This window comes from Echeneis naucrates, chromosome 2 (assembly GCF_900963305.1).
Source record: "Echeneis naucrates chromosome 2, fEcheNa1.1, whole genome shotgun sequence".
Lineage (NCBI taxonomy): Eukaryota > Metazoa > Chordata > Actinopteri > Carangiformes > Echeneidae > Echeneis > Echeneis naucrates.
Window position 1 is genome coordinate 633,217 of NC_042512.1, and position 18,088 is coordinate 651,304.

The 18,088-nt window shown below is 42.7% G+C and overlaps 1 protein-coding gene and 8 non-coding genes across 9 annotated transcripts in view; 6 read left to right on the plus strand and 3 right to left on the minus strand.

Moving 5' to 3' along the window:
• LOC115053664 (NLR family CARD domain-containing protein 3-like) overlaps positions 1–18,088 on the minus strand; it is a 284,587-nt gene that overhangs the window by 16,424 nt on the left and 250,075 nt on the right. The window lies entirely within an intron of this gene.
• Positions 869–950, plus strand: trnas-gcu (transfer RNA serine (anticodon GCU)). The gene has a single exon. It is a non-coding gene; the product is annotated as a tRNA-Ser (tRNA).
• Positions 2,953–3,025, plus strand: trnak-cuu (transfer RNA lysine (anticodon CUU)). The gene has a single exon. It is a non-coding gene; the product is annotated as a tRNA-Lys (tRNA).
• On the plus strand, positions 3,702–3,773 carry trnae-cuc (transfer RNA glutamic acid (anticodon CUC)). Its single transcript has one exon. It is a non-coding gene; the product is annotated as a tRNA-Glu (tRNA).
• Positions 3,877–3,949, plus strand: trnaa-agc (transfer RNA alanine (anticodon AGC)). Its single transcript has one exon. It is a non-coding gene; the product is annotated as a tRNA-Ala (tRNA).
• trnas-gcu (transfer RNA serine (anticodon GCU)) lies at positions 8,326–8,407 on the minus strand. The gene has a single exon. It is a non-coding gene; the product is annotated as a tRNA-Ser (tRNA).
• On the plus strand, positions 9,109–9,190 carry trnal-aag (transfer RNA leucine (anticodon AAG)). Its single transcript has one exon. It is a non-coding gene; the product is annotated as a tRNA-Leu (tRNA).
• On the plus strand, positions 10,315–10,386 carry trnaw-cca (transfer RNA tryptophan (anticodon CCA)). Its single transcript has one exon. It is a non-coding gene; the product is annotated as a tRNA-Trp (tRNA).
• On the minus strand, positions 11,201–11,272 carry trnag-ucc (transfer RNA glycine (anticodon UCC)). The gene has a single exon. It is a non-coding gene; the product is annotated as a tRNA-Gly (tRNA).

Consider the following 18,088-nt stretch of genomic DNA (forward strand, 5'->3'; position numbering starts at 1 on the left):
AACTGCTGTCACCTCAGGACACCATCAGCAGACCCTCAGCTGCATCCTTGTGGTTCCATGGTGTGACGCTTAGCAAGGAAGAAATATTGTCTCTTTGGAATTGGCATTTGGAATTTTTTTCACCTCTAGTGGCCTCCACCAGAGGACGAAAGAAGGAAAGACATATCTGAGGCCTCTGTTGAGGGATGATGGGTTTACTTTGATTCATTTAAAGTGTGGATAATGTTCGGTCATAAATCCAGCCATGTGAGTTCCCATAACCAGTTTGATTAAAAAAGGACTGTGATTTTGCACCTTCACATGCAATGGTGGTATAGTGGTGAGCATAGCCCTTCCAAGCAGTTGACCCGGGTTCGATTCCGGCCATTGCAGTTTAACTTTTGCCAGAGGAAGGTTAGTCTTTTCTCTACATTATTCACAGTCATGGAACTTTGTCTGCATCCATCCAAAGGGAAGCAACATAAAGCCAGAGTGTTCAGGCAACCACAATTACTCAACCACAAAAGCTCAAAAGTTTTCCAAAAAATTTGCTGAAAAATTAGCCCATCAACGTGAGTACGCAAAGATTTCCCGATTAGATCGCACAGAGGCTCAAAATTTGCATGACTTCACATGTGTCTTTCATGAGACATTTTCCAGCTAAAGGTCATGTCTCATAATGTAAAGGAACATTCATTGTATGTGCTATCTTTCTGCATTCTCCCCAAGATAAAAATAATATAATCATGCTGTGCATGTGCAAATAAAGATCATTATATGCATCATAATCATGGACCAGTAAAGTTGGTGACAGATAGAACATCATGTTATGTCATCACATTCTAAATTTTCACGTTTGGCATATTTCATTACCATTTGGTGGCGGTACGACGAGGTGGCCGAGTGGTTAAGGCGATGGACTGCTAATCCATTGTGCTCTGCACGCGTGGGTTTGAATCCCATCCTCGTCGGTGTTCAGTGGTTTTTTTGTCTCTCCATGTTGCTGCCTGCTGTTCCAGGTGGAATTATCCTAGATTTTTGAAGACGTTTGACCTCTCGTCCAAGAGGCGTCATTAGATAGATTGGTGTTTTACCTGTTGCAATATCTTAGAAGCATGAAATGCTTCATGAAATTTTCTTCCCAAAATACAGTACAAACTACAAAAATTCTGTCACCCTCTTTCTCTTGTCATGATAACAGTGTGAGAGATGTGAATTTTTAGCTTCATTGTGGGACTTTGGAGAAGTGGATGGTGAACAGAACATCCAGCATGGCAGGGGGCCAAGCTGTGGTATGATCTTAAGTTTAGCAGCTACCATCGCTTCGAGTTTCCAAAGTGGGGACTGAGCTGAAGATACAAATAAAATAATCAAAATGTGCTTTCTTCTTGAAATGCTTCCATGGTGCAACTGCTCTTGTTCTCTCTTTCATATCACAGCAACATCAACAACTAATAACTAAAGCTTATTATGCTTTATGCTAAAGAAAATCCTTTGTTAGTTGTCACAGTGGACTTGGCTCATCATATTTTGCTGACTAACTGGTATTGGAGTTGTGTAGAAAAAACAGAAAGATCTGACAACAGCTTTGAAAGCAGATACAGTCGGTCCAGATAAACTTTGAATTAACCTTAAACAGGTTCCAAGGATATTTAGAGAATGTTCAAGAAGGACCAACATGGACAGGCAGGATTCAAACCCCCTACACACTGAATGGTCTGCAGCTCAGCTGCCTCATACACAGCTAATTGCAATGGTGAGAGTGTGGTGCTGATAATGCCAACGTCATGGGTTCGATCCCCATACTGACCACATGCAGCATCTCAGAACGTGATACCTTTCACTATGTCTGTATGAAACCCCATAGACTTCAACACACTTTGACTTGACTTTCCAACCAGTGAAGCCGGTAGACTGCAGGTGGAAGTATCAGCAGTTTTTAAAACATGCACAATAAAAATAAAACAAAATAATTAAAAGCAATTTCAAGAAAAGTCAGACCGAACCTGAGCGCTCCATCTGGACTCAGGTTCTGATTGGACCTCAGCTGATGTTAATCAGTGTAATCAGAGCAGAGAGCAGCTCCGGTATGAAACCAGAATCATTGATCCCCCACGCAACACAGATGCATACGTCACACTCTCTCATGTTTGCTTCAAATGGTGAGCTCAGCACCACAAAAGTAGTACAAAGAAGTACCAAGATGTACAGCGGATCTGAAAATATAATAAGTGGTTGACCATCATGACTCCTACCAAAGTTTGTCTCCTGTGAAAAGCAGTCAATCAACAATATCCCTTCTCCTCAGCACAGCATGAGCCACAAAACTACCATTGCTCTTGCTTCAGTTGCCAAGATACTGCAACTAACAACCAGACAGCAAACCTCACACAGCTCCATAGTGGAACAGTTAGCACCCTTATTGACTGAAAGGCAACAGATGGGCTCTTCCGCAATTTGAACCTGGACTCTTGCACCCCTAAGCGAGAATCATACCCCTAGACCAACGAGCCATGTGGACTGTGAAGGTCATGACAAAAAAGTGGGAGGATTTCATCCCTTTGATGTCATTAGAACCTTTGTGACATCACAGAATCAGCATCTCCTTTGAAAGAAACTTTGATAAGAGTCATGATGGTCAGCCACATATGTTGGGGGTATTTTCAGATCCAAAATACATCCCTGTACATCAGAGTGGTGCTGCTACGGAGTGTTGCATCAGTGGCCACCATCACTTCAAATAACCCAAATGGGAAAGATCCTTATTGACAGAATTGTTGCGCTTTGCTACATCTGAACTAAAGATACAAATAAAATAATCTAAATTGGCTTTTATTTGAAATGTTTGTATGGTGCAACTGCTCTTGTTCTTTCTGCAGCTCAAAGCATCAAGGAGTTGAAACGCAGCATAATGATAAAAATAAACAGTCTGTATTTTTGGAAATTTTTAGGATCATTTTTGCAGCTTTAGCAGCCCGGCTAGCTCAGTCGGTAGAGCATGAGACTCTTAATCTCAGGGTCGTGGGTTCGAGCCCCACGTTGGGCGATAAGTAGTTTCTTTTTTTAGACCCAAACTTACCCAGCAGAACACTGCCTGGTTATGAGCAGGTTAAAAAGTACTGAGACTTCCACCTGCAGTCTATCCAATGACCAGCAGGCTCCACTGGTTGACAAAAACAGTCAGGATGGCCGAGTGGTCCAAGGCATCATCTCTGCAGTTGTTCTCTGAAACCGTCTGTATCTGTATCGTAGAAGAAGTAAAAACAAATGGGAAAATAGCACTCAGTAACATTTATGTATGTTGTTGTTGCGACATGGAAAGACTAACACAACCAGCGACAAGGATGGGATTCGGACCCATGTGTGCAGAGCACAACGGATTAGCAGTCCATCGGCCTCCTCGTCATGTTTTATACTTGTCCTGGAGTCTCCAGGGGAGACTGCGACCTGAACGCAGCACCTTAGAACGCTCAGCCATTCTGATGACAGAAGCTGAAAAATTTGCCCATCAAAGGGAGTCCAGTCATTCCAATACACAATGACCACGATCTGATAAGATCACATGGAGGCTTAGAGTTTGCACTTGCTCACACGTGTGGAGTGGACAAAACAGGTGTCTACAGGTTAAGGTTTCACATTGGAACCTTCACTGTGTGAAAGGACAGATTTTCTTTCACCTCTACTGCTGTAAGGTTTTGGGACAAAGGTATTTGTCTAAACGCTCCCTGGTGGTCTAGTGGCTAGGATTCGGCGCTCTCACTGCCGCGGCCTGGGTTCGATTCCCGGTCAGGGCAAGTGTTTTTACTGAAAAATACAGATGATTAAAAAAGCTTTGAAACCTGTTGATGTTGTTAAAGCGGCCTTTTCTCAAAGCTTAGCTTGCATGCTAGCATGGCAGGGGAATTAGCTCAAATGGTAGAGCACTCGCTTAGCATGTGAGAGGTAGTGGGATCGATGCCCACATTCTCCACAAGACTTTAGCTCTTGGATACAGCAACAAGTGAACTAAACACAGCAAGTCTTTGGTTTTTTGTATGGATTCATGGCATAGGTTACAAAATGAAGGGGTCGAGGAGGTCAGTGGATCAGCAAAAACCACATAAATTACTGTTTCTCTTGTCCAGAGATTGCAATGATAATTTTGTGGTTCATGGTGTTGATGCAGAGACAGAACTTCACAACTCTCTGACAGAGAAGCTGGATGCTGCTGTTGTGCATTTAAACTGGAAAATAGTGAGATGACACTGTTGTGTCATTCTTTATACTTGTCTATGCAGAGCGGTGAAATGGTCCATAGAACTCTAATATATCATCGAAGCATGTTAAAGGAACTGAGGTTCTAGTCCCAACCACTAAATTCTCATTATTAACTAAAACTGTGCCCCGTATAAGGCTCGAATTCACGACCTTCAAATTATGAGACTGACTTGCTGCCTACTGCACCAAATGTTTCAAGTAACCCAAATAGGAAAGTTCCTTATTGACAGCATTGTTGCGCTTTGCGACATCTGAGCTAAAGATACAAATAAACTAATATAAATTGGCTTTTATTTTGAAATGCTCTTGTTCTTTCTGTAGCTTAAAGCGTTAATGAGTTGAAACGCAGCAAAACATATTAAATGATAAAAGTAAAAATACAAATACTGTAAAAAATTGGACGGTCCATGGTGTAATCGTTAGCACTCTAAATCTGTCACTCATAACAGTTTTAGATTTAATTAAACAATTCAAGATTGTTGTGTGTGTGTGTTGTGGATGAAAAATCTGCATAAAATGGGAATATGATTGCTTGACAATCAAGGGTTAGGACTGAAAACACTAAAGCCTGTGGCTCCCTGTGGTGCAAAAAGAGAAAAGACAATTGTAGAGTTCTTACCTGAGCTCTGGTGAATATTTATTACAGGTGCTGCAGGAAGACAGAAGGTTGTTTCAAGACTCGTGAGTGGCGAATTTACAGCATTTAGTTTGCATTTAGAGCCAGGTGATCAGAATGAGGATGCAACTTTAAGGAGGAGATTGGAGTTGTTCTTTGGGTATTCAGACAGGAAGTGTCATTTATTTAGTGTCATAACATGTAGCATGATTCTTGTGCTGGACGTCAGGAGTGAAGGCAGTAACTCCAACAGTTCCAATATGATCAGGACTGTGGCAGCAAAATGAAGAAGCATGAAACCAGATTCTGTGATGCCACAAAGGTTCTAATGACATCACAGAGATCAAAGACTCCTCCCACTTTTTGTCATGACCTCCACAGTAGAGTGCACTCTGTTAATGAAGCTCAAAAGACAAACGTGGTCCTGCCAGATACCTTTGAGTTCTGCAGACAGAAGCAACAACAAAACTGGAACAATTTGGACTGAACTGGATTTGAAACCTTCACTGTCACCACCCACCAATGCCAGTTTGTTTCTTGTCAATGAAAACTAATCAGCTAATTCAGGCATTTTTCATCTCCCTGTGAACAAAAGTTATAGAAGCCAGTGAAAGACGATACCAACACCAGGTGGGCTGAAATGAGAAACATCACAGTCAACCAGAGTTCATGCTTGCGTATGAAAACATGCAGGTTCGGCAGGGGGCACCCAGATTTGAACTGGGGACCTCTTGACCTGCAGTCAAATGGCCACGCCGTTGATGTGACATTATGTTACGGCTTCAGCTGGTGTCTTCACTGTGGCAAGTGTCTTGTCAAGATCCTTCAAGTAACACAACCAGACAGCAAACTTCACACAGCTCCATGGTGTAATTGTTAGCACTCTAAATCTGTAATTCATAACATAACAGCGGGCGTTGTGCACCATGCAGGGAATCTACCTCAGTGGTAGAGTGCATGCTTTGCATGTAGGCCCCGCGGTCCCTGTCATCTCCAGCGTTGATAATGAAGCATGGGAAGTCTTTATCTCATTGGATCGGTTTACAGCAGACTGTGAAGCAGCAGTGGAGCAGTGGAAGAGTGCTGGGCCCAAAACCCACCTCTGCTGAGGCAGTGATGCAAATAACAAACTACATTCTACATTGATCTCATTGTCAGAATCAGTCAGTTCTTTCTCTTGGCATGATAACACTGTGAGAGATGTGCATTTGAAGCCTTCACTGTGGGACTTTGGAGAAGTGGATGGTGAACAGAACATCCTGCATTAATGGGCTCATCCAGCCGAAATAGCTCAGCTGGGAGAGCGTTAGACTGAAGATCTAAAGGTCCCTGGTTCAATCGTGGGTTTCGCCATCGGAGGTGGTACCTGAGTGAGATTCAAACTCAGGTTTCTTTGACCTACATTTCCAACCACACCATGAAATATTGTGAGGGTGGATGCGTCACGCTCACTGGTTGTGTGTCCAAAAGGCTGTCAAACACATATTTCTTCCATTTTCTCCTCCAAACATTTGTACACAGTTTTGAGATTTCCCATAATGTCATATGTGTGTCATTTTTGCAGTGAAGTATTTAATTAAATGTAAAACTGTTATAAACGGAGTGTTGCATTAGTGGCCACCATCACTTCAAGTAACCCAAATGGGAAAGATCCTTATCGACAGCATTGTTGTGCATTGTTGTGTTGGCGGTCTGTTCCCTGAGGTTAATCTGTGTTGTGCAGGGTGTGTAATTCAGGCATTTTGTCTCCCTGTGAACAAAAGTTCAAGAAGGCAGTGAGAGATGACACCAACACCAGGTAGGCTGAAATGAGAAACATCACAGTCAAACAGAGTTTGTGTTTGCATGTTTGCATGGACGAGCCCTTATGTTATTTCGCCAATATCAGTTGCTGACCATCATGACTCTTACCAAAGTTTGTGTCCTGTGCAAAGCGGTCAATCACCAATTTCCGTCTGCGCAACAACCACTAAATTACTGTTTCTCTTGTCTTGTCCAGAGATTGCAAGTAAAAGCTGTAACAGCTGAGAGTGAAGCACTGCTGGGGTTTGAATGCAGGATGTCCTGTTTACCAAAAGCCTCCAAAGCCCACTCAGGGACCTGCTGTTTTTAGTTCACTTGTTGCTGTAATCTCCAACAAAGAGCTAAAGTATTGTGGAGAATGTGGGCATCGATCCCACTACCTTTCACATGCTAAGCGAGCGCTCTAGCATTTGAGCTAATTCCCCAGCCATCACCCCCACCTTCTCGAAACAAACCCAAAGTGAATATGATATATACATATAATATAATGTATATTATTATATTATAAATATAATATATTAAATAATGGCAGAGAGAGAGATGACCTGGCAGTGGTGGGATTTCAACCCACACCAAGAGACTGGAGCCTGAATACAGCACACCTGTGTCACCTGTGAGAAAGCTCAAAGCTGTGTCCAAAGGTTTGGAGGAGTTCATGGCAAAAAGATGTCTTTGAAGCCATTTGGACACACAAGCAGTCAGCGTGCAGCATTCAACCTCACAATATTTCATGTGGTTGTGGTGTGGTTGAAAGACGAGGCAGAATATTGGAAATGTAGGTCAAAACAAGCAGGTCATAAAAAGTCATTTGGCAAGAGTTATGGGGTACTTCGGGTGAGGTCAACTCTGACTGAGAGCGAAGCTCTGCTGGGGTTTGAATGCAGAATGTCCTGTTTACAAGACAGACACTTTAAGCAGCTCAGCATCAGTACTGCCAGTTTGTGTCTCTATCGTAGAGGAAGAAAACACAAAGGTCTGTCACAAAGGTTCTAATGACATCAAAGAGATCAAAGGCTCCTCCCACTTTTTCTCATGACCTCCACAGTAGAGTGCACTCTGTTAATGAAGCTCCAAAGACAATCATGGTCCTTCCAGATACCTTTGAGTTCTGCAGACAGAAGAAAGAACCAAACTGGGCCAGGAGCCAAATGTTTGTTGGATCAGGCATCCTGAAATGTCTCTCTTTTGTGCAGTCAGGATGTCCAAGCAATCTCAGACTGTCCCTGTTTTACCAGCAGCTCCAAAAGTGAATTGGTCTTTTTTTGTTATAGATATAACAGACACAGCTTTAGTTAATAATGAGAATTTAGTGGTTTAAAGCTCAAATCCTTGAACACTGTCTGGTTAACATGTTTCTATCCTTCTATGGACCATTTCACTGTACTGGACCATTTTTGCAGAATCAACAACTAATAACTCCACAACGAGACTGTGTGACATCACTGGAGATCAAAGGCATTTCCTGCCTTTCATTGATGCCCCACACGACACAGATGGATACGTCACACTCTCACGTTCGCTTCAAATGAATGAGTGCATGCAGTTTCTGTAGTGTAGTGACCATCGTGACTCTTAACAAAGTTTGTCTCCTGTTAAAAAAAGGCAATCACCACATTTCAGTCTGCTCAACAGCAGGGTACAACTCAGACAGACTAAAGCCAGCTGAACACCGACGAGGATGGGATTCAAACCCACGCGTGCAGAGCACAATGGATTAGCAGTCCATCGCCTTCACCACTCGGCCACCTCGTCATGAACCCAAAGGTACATGTGATGACAAAAAAACAGCCATTGGGAAGAAGCTGCACCTGAACAGATATAATCCTCAGATTAAAAGTCTGATACTCTTCAATAAGATCTGACTTCATTTTCCAAGCTGCCCCCTCGTGGTCAATTGATACACTGCAGGTCGAAATCTCAGTACTTTTTAACCACCACAGCCGCTTTGACAGAAAGTGGATATGGTGGTTAAAAATTACACAAAACTCCAGAGGACATTACAACCTGAACATAGTGAGCAGAGTGGTGCAGCAGAAGTGTGCTGGGCCCATAACCCAGAGGTCGATGGATCGAAACCATCCTCTGCTGTTTATACACACTGGATGTCCCATCATGTAACATGAGTTTTTCAGCAGCACTGATTAACAGGAAAACACGGAGAATGTTGTCTATCATATCTATAATACTGAGAGTTGAGCAGCAGAGTGCTGCAGTGGCACTTCTGTTGTTGGCTACAAGACATCCTGCAGTGCTTCGCTCTCAGTGGAGTTCCTGCTCATCACTTCCTTTATTACAGCTTTGTTCAGCAGAAGGAAATTTGGTGATTAACTGCTTTTCACGCTCGGAAAACTTTAGTAAGACTATTTGGACTGAACTGGATTTGAAACCTTCACTGGTGGACTTTGGAGAAGTGGGTGGTGAACATCCAGCATGAATTTAGACATCCATCCAGTGGTAGTGTGGCCGAGCGGTCCAAGGCGCTGGATTAAGGCTCCAGTCTCTTTGGAGGCGTGGGTTCGAATCCCACCACTGCCAGTTTGTTTCTTGTAAATGGAAACCAATCCACTAAGTCAGGCACTTTTCATCTCCCTATGAACAAAAGTTACAGTGACAGGTTCAAATCCTGCCAACAACGGTTAGTCGTTTTCATGGACCAAGTTTCACATGTTCCCAAGCAGAATCTCTGTAATCTGCACAGCCTTAAAATATGACACAGCTGAGTGCTGTTGTTAGGACTCTAAAGGATGAGAGCACTCACTGGTGATCAGTTCCCTTTTCAGGGCAGCCATAGGAGCAGTCCAAGGTGCTGCATTCATTCTGCGGTCTCTTCAAAGGGTCGGTTTGAATCCCATCGCTACTAATTACCTCTATTCCTCTGAATGTAACCTGTTTACAACATCAGTTGAGTGTGATGACTGAGCTCTTAGTGAAACACATCACGGGTTCTAGGTCTTCCACGTGAATGCCTTTTATAGCAGGCATTGCTTCTTAATGCTGAAATGAGAGATAAAAGCTATGTCGGAAGTTTCAAGGTGCTAACATTTACAAACAGTTTGTACTAACAGTTAATTGAGGAATCAGCTGAATGAGGACAGATGTGACTTAAAGCACAACAAAGATCTTTCCCAGAAGGCCCTCAGACAAAGAAGCTGGGTAACACCACAGACTGTCAGGAGTGGTATTTAAACCCTTAATTCCAGAGGAGACTGTCACCTGAACACAGCACCTTCTACAGCTGCTATCAAAAGGCTTGTTGGAGAAATCCTTTCACTGTTTCAGTTTTAAAATGTTTTACACCAGAGAGAAACAAATCTGATTGGGGTACCTTTGGAGCTGCAGTCATATGCTCTACCGCTGAGCTGCACCCCCTTCCTCAGTGTGTGTTCCTTGAGGGCTTGTTAGTCTCGGGGTATTATTTAGAATGAACGGCTCAATTAAATTAAAAACTCTCTTTGAAGAGGCTAGTTGGTACTGGGTCTGATAGACAGGTTGACAGGTTGACAACTAGTTAAAAACTAAAATAAAATAATAATAAAATAAAAAATAAACTAAAATAACATTCAACCACCACTCAAAAAGGAGGCTCAAAACCAACTGTCCTGCAGGCTGCTGATTAACTGATTAGCCTTATCTTTAGATCAGTGCCCCGCATACAGGAAGACTCTGTGGCGCAATGGTAGCGCGTCTGACTCCAGATCAGAAGGTTGCGTGTTCAAATCACGTCAGGGTCAGATCATCTGTTCTCTGCACTGTTGGTAAGCACACAGCTGAAATAACTTCTCATTACTGCTTCCATGATCTGGAAGTGGAACTAAAGGTGTGCCCCGATGCCTGCCCTGATAATGCTAACTGATCATCAGTGAGTGCTCTTGTTCTTTTAGATGAGTCCGAACAACAGCACTCAGCTGTGTCATATTTTAAGGCTGTGCAGATTACAGAGATTCTCAAACAGGGAACATGTGAAACTTGGTCCATGAAAACAACCAACCGTTGTTGGCAGGATTTGAACCTGCCAACTTCTCCAAAGTCCAACAGTGAAGGTTTCAAATCCAGTTCAGTCCAAATAGTTCCAGTTTTGTTGTTGCCTTGCTCCTAATGTTAGATGTTTCCTAATGTTTGCACATGGAAAATACAAACTACACCTTACAGCAGTAGAGGTGAAAGAAAAGCAGCTTCTGTCAGAAGTGGGATTCAAACCCACGCATCAAGGGGAGAACGCAGAAAGATGAGCACACACACACTGAATGTTTCTTTACATTATGAGACATGACCTTTAGCTGGAAAATGTCTCATGAAAGCCACATGTGAAATCATGCAAATTTTGAGCCTCTGTGCGATCTAATCAGGAAATCTTTGCGTACTCACGTTCATGGGCTAATTTTTCAGCAAATTTTTTGGCAAATTTTTGAGCTTTTGTGGTTGAGTAATTGTGGTTGCCTGAACACTCTGGCTTTATGTTGCTTCCCTTTGGATGGATGCAGACAAAGTTCCATGACTGTGAATAATGTAGAGAAAAGACTAACCTTCCTCTGGCAAAAGGTAAACTGCAATGGCCGGGAATCGAACCCGGGTCAACTGCTTGGAAGGCAGCTATGCTCACCACTATACCACCATTGCATGTGAAGGTGCAAACTCACAGTCCTTTTTTAATGAAACTGGTTATGGGAACTCACATGGCTGGATTTATGACCGAACATTATCCACACTTTAAATGAATCAAAGTAAACTCATCATCCCTCAACAGAGGCCTCAGATATGTCTTTCCTTCTTTCATCCTCTGGTGGAGGCCACTAGAGGTGAAAAAATTCCAAATGCCAATTCCAAAAGAGACAATATTTCTTCCTTGCTAAGCGTCACACCATGGAACCACAAGGATGCAGCTGAGGGTCTGCTGATGGTGTCCTGAGGTGACAGCAGTTTGTGGTCTGTAATATAATACAGACTGGAGTATAACAGACTGTCACTTATTTAGTTACCTGTTTTGTCTCAGCAAGAATTTGGTTCAGGTGTCATCAGAGGAAATGACATGATGAACAGCAAACAATGTTTGTTGCAAGGATCATGTAGATCTGCATACTGTAGGGTATCATCATATCACAGGTTGGTAACATCACGAGTGGGTAGGCTATTGCCTCAGTATGTATTTGTATCAAGAAGTGACCGACACAGATGTGTTTTCAGAGACAGACTGCAGAGAAACTGGTACGTTGGCACGATCACAGTGATCATGGCTGCTGATTGATGTGTCTGCTGGTGGGTGTGTTGATCAGTATGTGGGGAGTGTTCATTAGCCAATCAATGACCAGTGTCGGCTGGAACATGTCACACGCTGTTATGACTCTTACCAAAGTTTGTCTTCTGTGAAAAGCTGTCGGTCACCCAATTTCCATCCATTCCATTCCATTCATATATATCAATATATTCTTTAATTAAATGTTCCTAAACTTCTATTAAAGGCAGCATTATTGCAGCAGGCAGCACTCTATGGTGGAATTCATGAGAAAAAGTGGGAGGAGTCTTTGATCTCTGTGATGTCATTAGAACCTTTGTGACATCACAGAATCAGCATCTCCTTTGATGGTTACTGATGGAACAGGAAAAGGTCAGATCCTGATATAATCTTGTGAATCCACAAGTATGCCTTTCTTTGTTTGTGTACCAACAGCCTGAGCTCTGGAACATTTGATGAAAGAATACATTTTGATGATGGTTGGAAATGTCTGTTTATTGTTTATCACTTGTTAGGATCCCAGTTAGCTGTCACTGAGGCAGCAGCTACTCTTCCTGGGGTCCAAATGAAAATGCACATCTGCAGTCAAACAGGTTCAGGTAGATGCAGAGTCCTACATTAAAACAAACCACTTTACCATCAACCTCAGCTGCAGTATACACATTACACTTCCATTACCAGATCCTCTGTATATACATGTACTTCAGAGTGGTGCTGTGGCTTAGCTGGTCAAAGCACCTGTCTTGTAAACAGGAGATCAGGGGTTCAAATCCCAGCAATACCTCATTCATAGTGTAAAATTTTGTAGATAGGAAACACTTATACATGGGAAGTGAACGTTCTACCACTGAGCTCCTGAAGCTGTCTGATGAAGACTTTTGGATGAGATGAGGACATTGATGATGCTGCTGAATTTAGGTCACCTGCACTTATGTCAACAGTCATAGCTCCATACACAATAAGAGTTCTGAAGAAAAATACTTTAAACATGAGCTCTGTGTCACATTCATGCAGCTTGTGTAGAAACAGTTCATTCCATCAGAATGAACCTTCACCTGTTAAGGTAACAGTTTGGTCACAGTCAAAGCTCCCATTTGGGGAGAACACAGCTGAGTGCTGTTGTTAGGACTCTAAGAGGAGGAGAGCACTCACTGGTGCTCAGTTATCATTATCAAGGCCGGTGATAGGGACACACCTTTAGTTCCACTTCCAGGTCATGGAAGCAATAATGAGAAGTCATTTCTACTGTGCTGCTGCTGAAATAGCTCATTTGGGGGAGCGAACAAAAGGACCCACAACAGCTGCTGAAACCCAGGATTGAAACAGGGACCTTTAAATCTTTAATGTAACGCTCTCCCAAACAGGCAGGATCTCTGTGAGACACAAAAGGAGCAACATTTAGGATAATTATAGCTTATTATAGAGCCCACACTTTAAGAACGGCGGCCCTATAAGCATCCAACAGCATCACTGAGTCAGGAGCAGCACAGTGACAACTGTACACATTACTGGAGAAAGTGATAAATGACATTCTCCATCTATTTGAGTCAGTGAGGAAATATGTGAAGAGAAGAAGCTGCTCGTTCTCCTTCAACAGTTTGATCTGAGGAAAAGTCACTTCCTCTTTTCAGGAATCAACTTCTACCATCTGTCCACTAGATGGAGATAACTGAGCATCAACGTAAAAATCCTCCGGTCTTCCATGTGTGAACTATAATACCAGTGAATTAAACAAAATACGTCCCTGGGTGGGCTCGAACCACCATCCTTTCAGTTAACAGCCGAACACGCTGACCGATTGCACCACAGAGACATGATGAGCAGTTCCTGTTACAGCCTAAAACCATAAACTGAACATGAATCCAGCACTCAGCGTTACAGCAGCACACCTCTGTTACTGTGGAGCTGTGTCTTTTTCTACTTTATTATAGATGGCAGAAAAAAACTCCAGATAAGAAGCAGCTGTACATGCAGTGACTAGTTCTCCTGCTCAGGTATCGTCTCTCAGGGCATCATGTGTTGTCTTTGTGTGTTTTGTGTCCGATGCTTCACAGCACACAGGCCAAAGTACGTGCTGGCCTTCATGGCTCACATGTACAGATGAGTTACCTCAATGTAAGTATCATAGGTACAGCACACAGCTGAAACATTTACTGTTCAGGGTGGAATACGGCACCTCGCTCAGTGCTTGTCCAGGCAAGAAAAGGTTCAGCTGCCAGCTTGTTATATCAACAATGTGTCACATTCAGAAGCAAAGTACTGCTGGGACTTGAACCCAGGAGCTCTTGAATACTAGACAGACACTTTGACCAGCTAAGCCACAGAACCACTCTGAAGTACATGTATATACAGAGGATCTGGTGATGGAAGTGTAATGTGTATACTACAGCTGAGGTTGATGGTCAAGTGGTTTGTTTTAATGTAGGACTCTGCATCTACCTGAACCTGTTTGACTGCAGATGTGCATTTTCATTTGGACCCCAGGAAGAGTAGCTGCTGCCTCAGTGACAGCTAACAGGGATCCTAACAAGTGATAAACAATAAACAGACATTTCCAACCATCATCAGAACAGATAAAAAACTTTATGACACGGGCCACTTAAGTTGGTGACAGATAGAACATCATGTTACTTGATGCTACTTCATTACATTTGAAAATTGTAAGGTTGGTGTATTTCATTGGCATTTTGTGGGGGGCAGGTGGGACTTGAAAATTAATCCTTGTCAGAAATGATTGAGCAATAAAGAACAACGATAAACGAGGGGAGAGGGGTGAACAACATTAATGGGCTGGAAAACTGTATCTGCCATAGAAGAAGACATTCATAAAGAGTTAAAGCAAATTCATTCAAAATGTCATATGAGGGGCTCATTCAGAACTGGGAACTCTTGCACCCAAAGCGAGAATCATACCTGTACACCAACAAGCCCTGGAAGGAGGAAATGTTGATAGTGTCCATGGTTTTGCACACCACAATTGTCATCCAACAACATAATGTTCCTTTATTTTGTTGTTTATGCCTTTATTGCTCACTGCTACAGTTAGTAAAATAAAACACATATGAATTCTACTTTAATCTGTTCATTTTAATATTCCTGATCTGGTGGCAGCTGCAGCTTTTTTCTAATGTTAAAATGAATGAAGTCAGATTTTGTTGATGTCTGGTCCTCTGCTCCAGGTGGAGAGTCCTTCAGTTTGTGGAGGATTTCAGTGAAAATAAAGGATGAGGCCGTGTTGTGTGTATAGTGGCAGCATAAAGACTGGGTCCCGCTGTCTTACTCAGGCTGAACTACAGCGTCTATTCACGGGGGCTTTGACCTTCTCCGTGTCCGACCTGGGCCGGTGCACCTTCCTTAGACGACCTGGTGATCCCGGGCTCCCCCGGAGCACCATATCGATACCGAACTTAGTGCGGACACCCGATCGACATAGTCCGCTGCAGCCCAGAGCTCCTGAGCTCAAACGCTCCTCCAGCCTCAGCCTCCCGGGAACTTGGATTACAGGCGAGGGACACACTTCCTGATCGGACTTTTAGCTTTATGGCAGTGACGTCACAAAAGGCAGCAGCGCTTCAGACTCACACATCACTTCAAACCTTTGAGGAAGTGACACACAACTGTGAGGAGCACACGAGTTCACCCACACAGATGTGGTTTCAGAGACAGACTGCAGAGAAACTGGCAGCACTGATGCTTATCTGCTTAAAGTGTCTGTCTTGTAAACAGGACATCCTGCATTCACCCAGCAGAGCTTCACTCTGCTCATCATGTCTCTGTGGCACAATCGCTCAGTGCATTCTTCTGTTAACAGAAAGTATGGTGGTTTCTGCTGCAGGTGGGGAATGAGTCCTTGTATCAAGTGAAGGAGTTCAAGTATCTCAGGTCTTGTTCATGAGTGATGGAACTCTGTTGCTTAACCACGAAGGCCAGCAGGTGCTTTGGCCTGCTCAGAGTCTCTGTGTTGGATGTGAGCTGCTGAAATCTCTGAACACCATGACACAGTAATATCAGTCTGATGTGTCATCTGTAATCCAGATGTTGTCAGCAACAAACAGATGTTCCTGACAGAAGCTGTGCTGATTCACTTCAACCAGCACATGAGCCTCTTTCTCAGGAGCACACAGAAAAAATAAGATTTTCTATTCCAACAATATACGTGATGTCCTCGTGTATGAATGAATGTTTCACTGATGCAGATTTTTACAGAACATCAACAACGAGGCTGTGTGACGTCACTGGAGATCAAAGGCATTTCCTGTCTTTCATTGATCTCCCGCGCGACACAGATGCATACACACTCTCACGTTCTCTTCAAATGGATGAGCGCATGCGCACAAAGATAGAAACGTCCCTGGACTAACGTGACCAATTCAGAATGGGTAAAATTCAGGACATGTCAGAAAAACAGCAAAACAGTGGCCGGTCACTGACACACTGTGTACATAATTTAATGCAAACTTTCATAAACCATGGTCTGAACTAGTTCATTTTAAAATTTGTAAACCGAACTATTAGCTAGTTAATGTAGAAAGGGAACTTTTCCAACACTGTCTGACTGCACTGCAACGTCTCATCACTCCTTCTCGCGGCTGCGACTTCCGCTCTTTTCATCATCGGAGGGAGCTGGCTGCAGGAGGACTCAACCATCAGATCAGTTTTTAATGTTTTATCAGGAAATAACTCCAGACTCTACTCTAGTGATTTTCGGAACAATCAGGGCAGGATTCTGGATTTAGGACAACTGCTTTAATTTCGAGACTGCCCCGATTTTTTTTGGGACGTCTGGTCACCTTAGCTGTGTTACATGTTTAAAAGTGAAGGGGGAAAATATTTCACAGTTACACTCACAAGAGGAAACACACACACACACACAACACACACACACACACACACCATACACACACAGAGGACCATGTGCTTCACCGCAGCAGCTGAAAGTGAAAGTGTTCAGAGTTCAGCCTCCATTTTGAAGCTGTCGGAGCAGAAGCAGGGAAACTGAAGGCTGAGGCCGGTGAGTGTTAACATTATTATTATTTCACTGTCAGTTTGTCCCTGTGGACTGTGGAGGGACGAAGACTCACAGTGGACTTCTGTAACACTGAGACACTGAGACATGGAGGTCAGAGTTCACTTTGACGAACAGAGAAAAACTCCAGCTGAGCTGAGAACAGACCGTAATGTCTGATAGTATCAAAGGATGAAGGATCTACCTGATACAGAAAGTTCAGAGCTGCTCTGGAATCAGATTTTACTGTAAGTCATATTCAGTTTTCCACAGAGAGCTCAGACTGTGTTTGGATCAACAACCTTTGAAAACCTATTTTTTAGCAATTGATATTTACAAGTTTTATTTTAAAGCTGACAGTTTGATGCTCATATCTGAGACCATGATGATCATTTTCAACCAGCTACCTTCTCAGACAAATAAAGAAGAGTAAGACATAGTTTGTTGATGACTCTGAATAATTAGTTTACTGCTTACTGTTATTGTAAATGTAATCAAGACTTAGAAATTCACATTGTTGCAGCACATTTACATCTTTTTCTGCTGAGTTGAGGGTCAGGACATTAGAGGTGTTGTTGCAGAATCACACCACCGTACCAAAGAGTCCTCTAGCACTGATTTGGTTTCTAACACATGAGAACGGTTTTCACGTCACAAAGTTTTTTAAAATTGAACTCTGAAGTTATGAGGATGTGACTTTTCCTCAGATCAAACAGACACCAGGACTGATGAGGGAGAACAAGCAGCTTCTTCTCGTCACATGAAGCTGGAAAGTGTCAGAAAGTCTCCCTGAAGTGAGTTCAGCAGGTGAGAATCTGTAAATGTGAACAGGATCACTGTGATCACACTGAGCTGACAACAGTAGACATGTTTATCAAACTTCCAACCTATTTCCTATTTATCTTCACTGTATTCTTATTCTAATATAAAATAGGATTGAGTTAGTAAAGTCAAGATTTTAAATCACCAGATTTAAACCAGTTTTTTTTTGCAAGGTTTTTTTAGATGGTCACAACAAATTAATCTTAAGTGATTTTTTTTTATTTTTATTTATTTTTTTTTTATCAACTTTCACGATGGGGATAGGGTTCAGGTTAAGTGATTTCCTTGAACTGCTGTGCCGTGTTTCTGTTGAGCAATGACGAACTAACATGTCCTTATTGGTCTGAAACCTTGAATGAACTTGGCTGAAAGAATT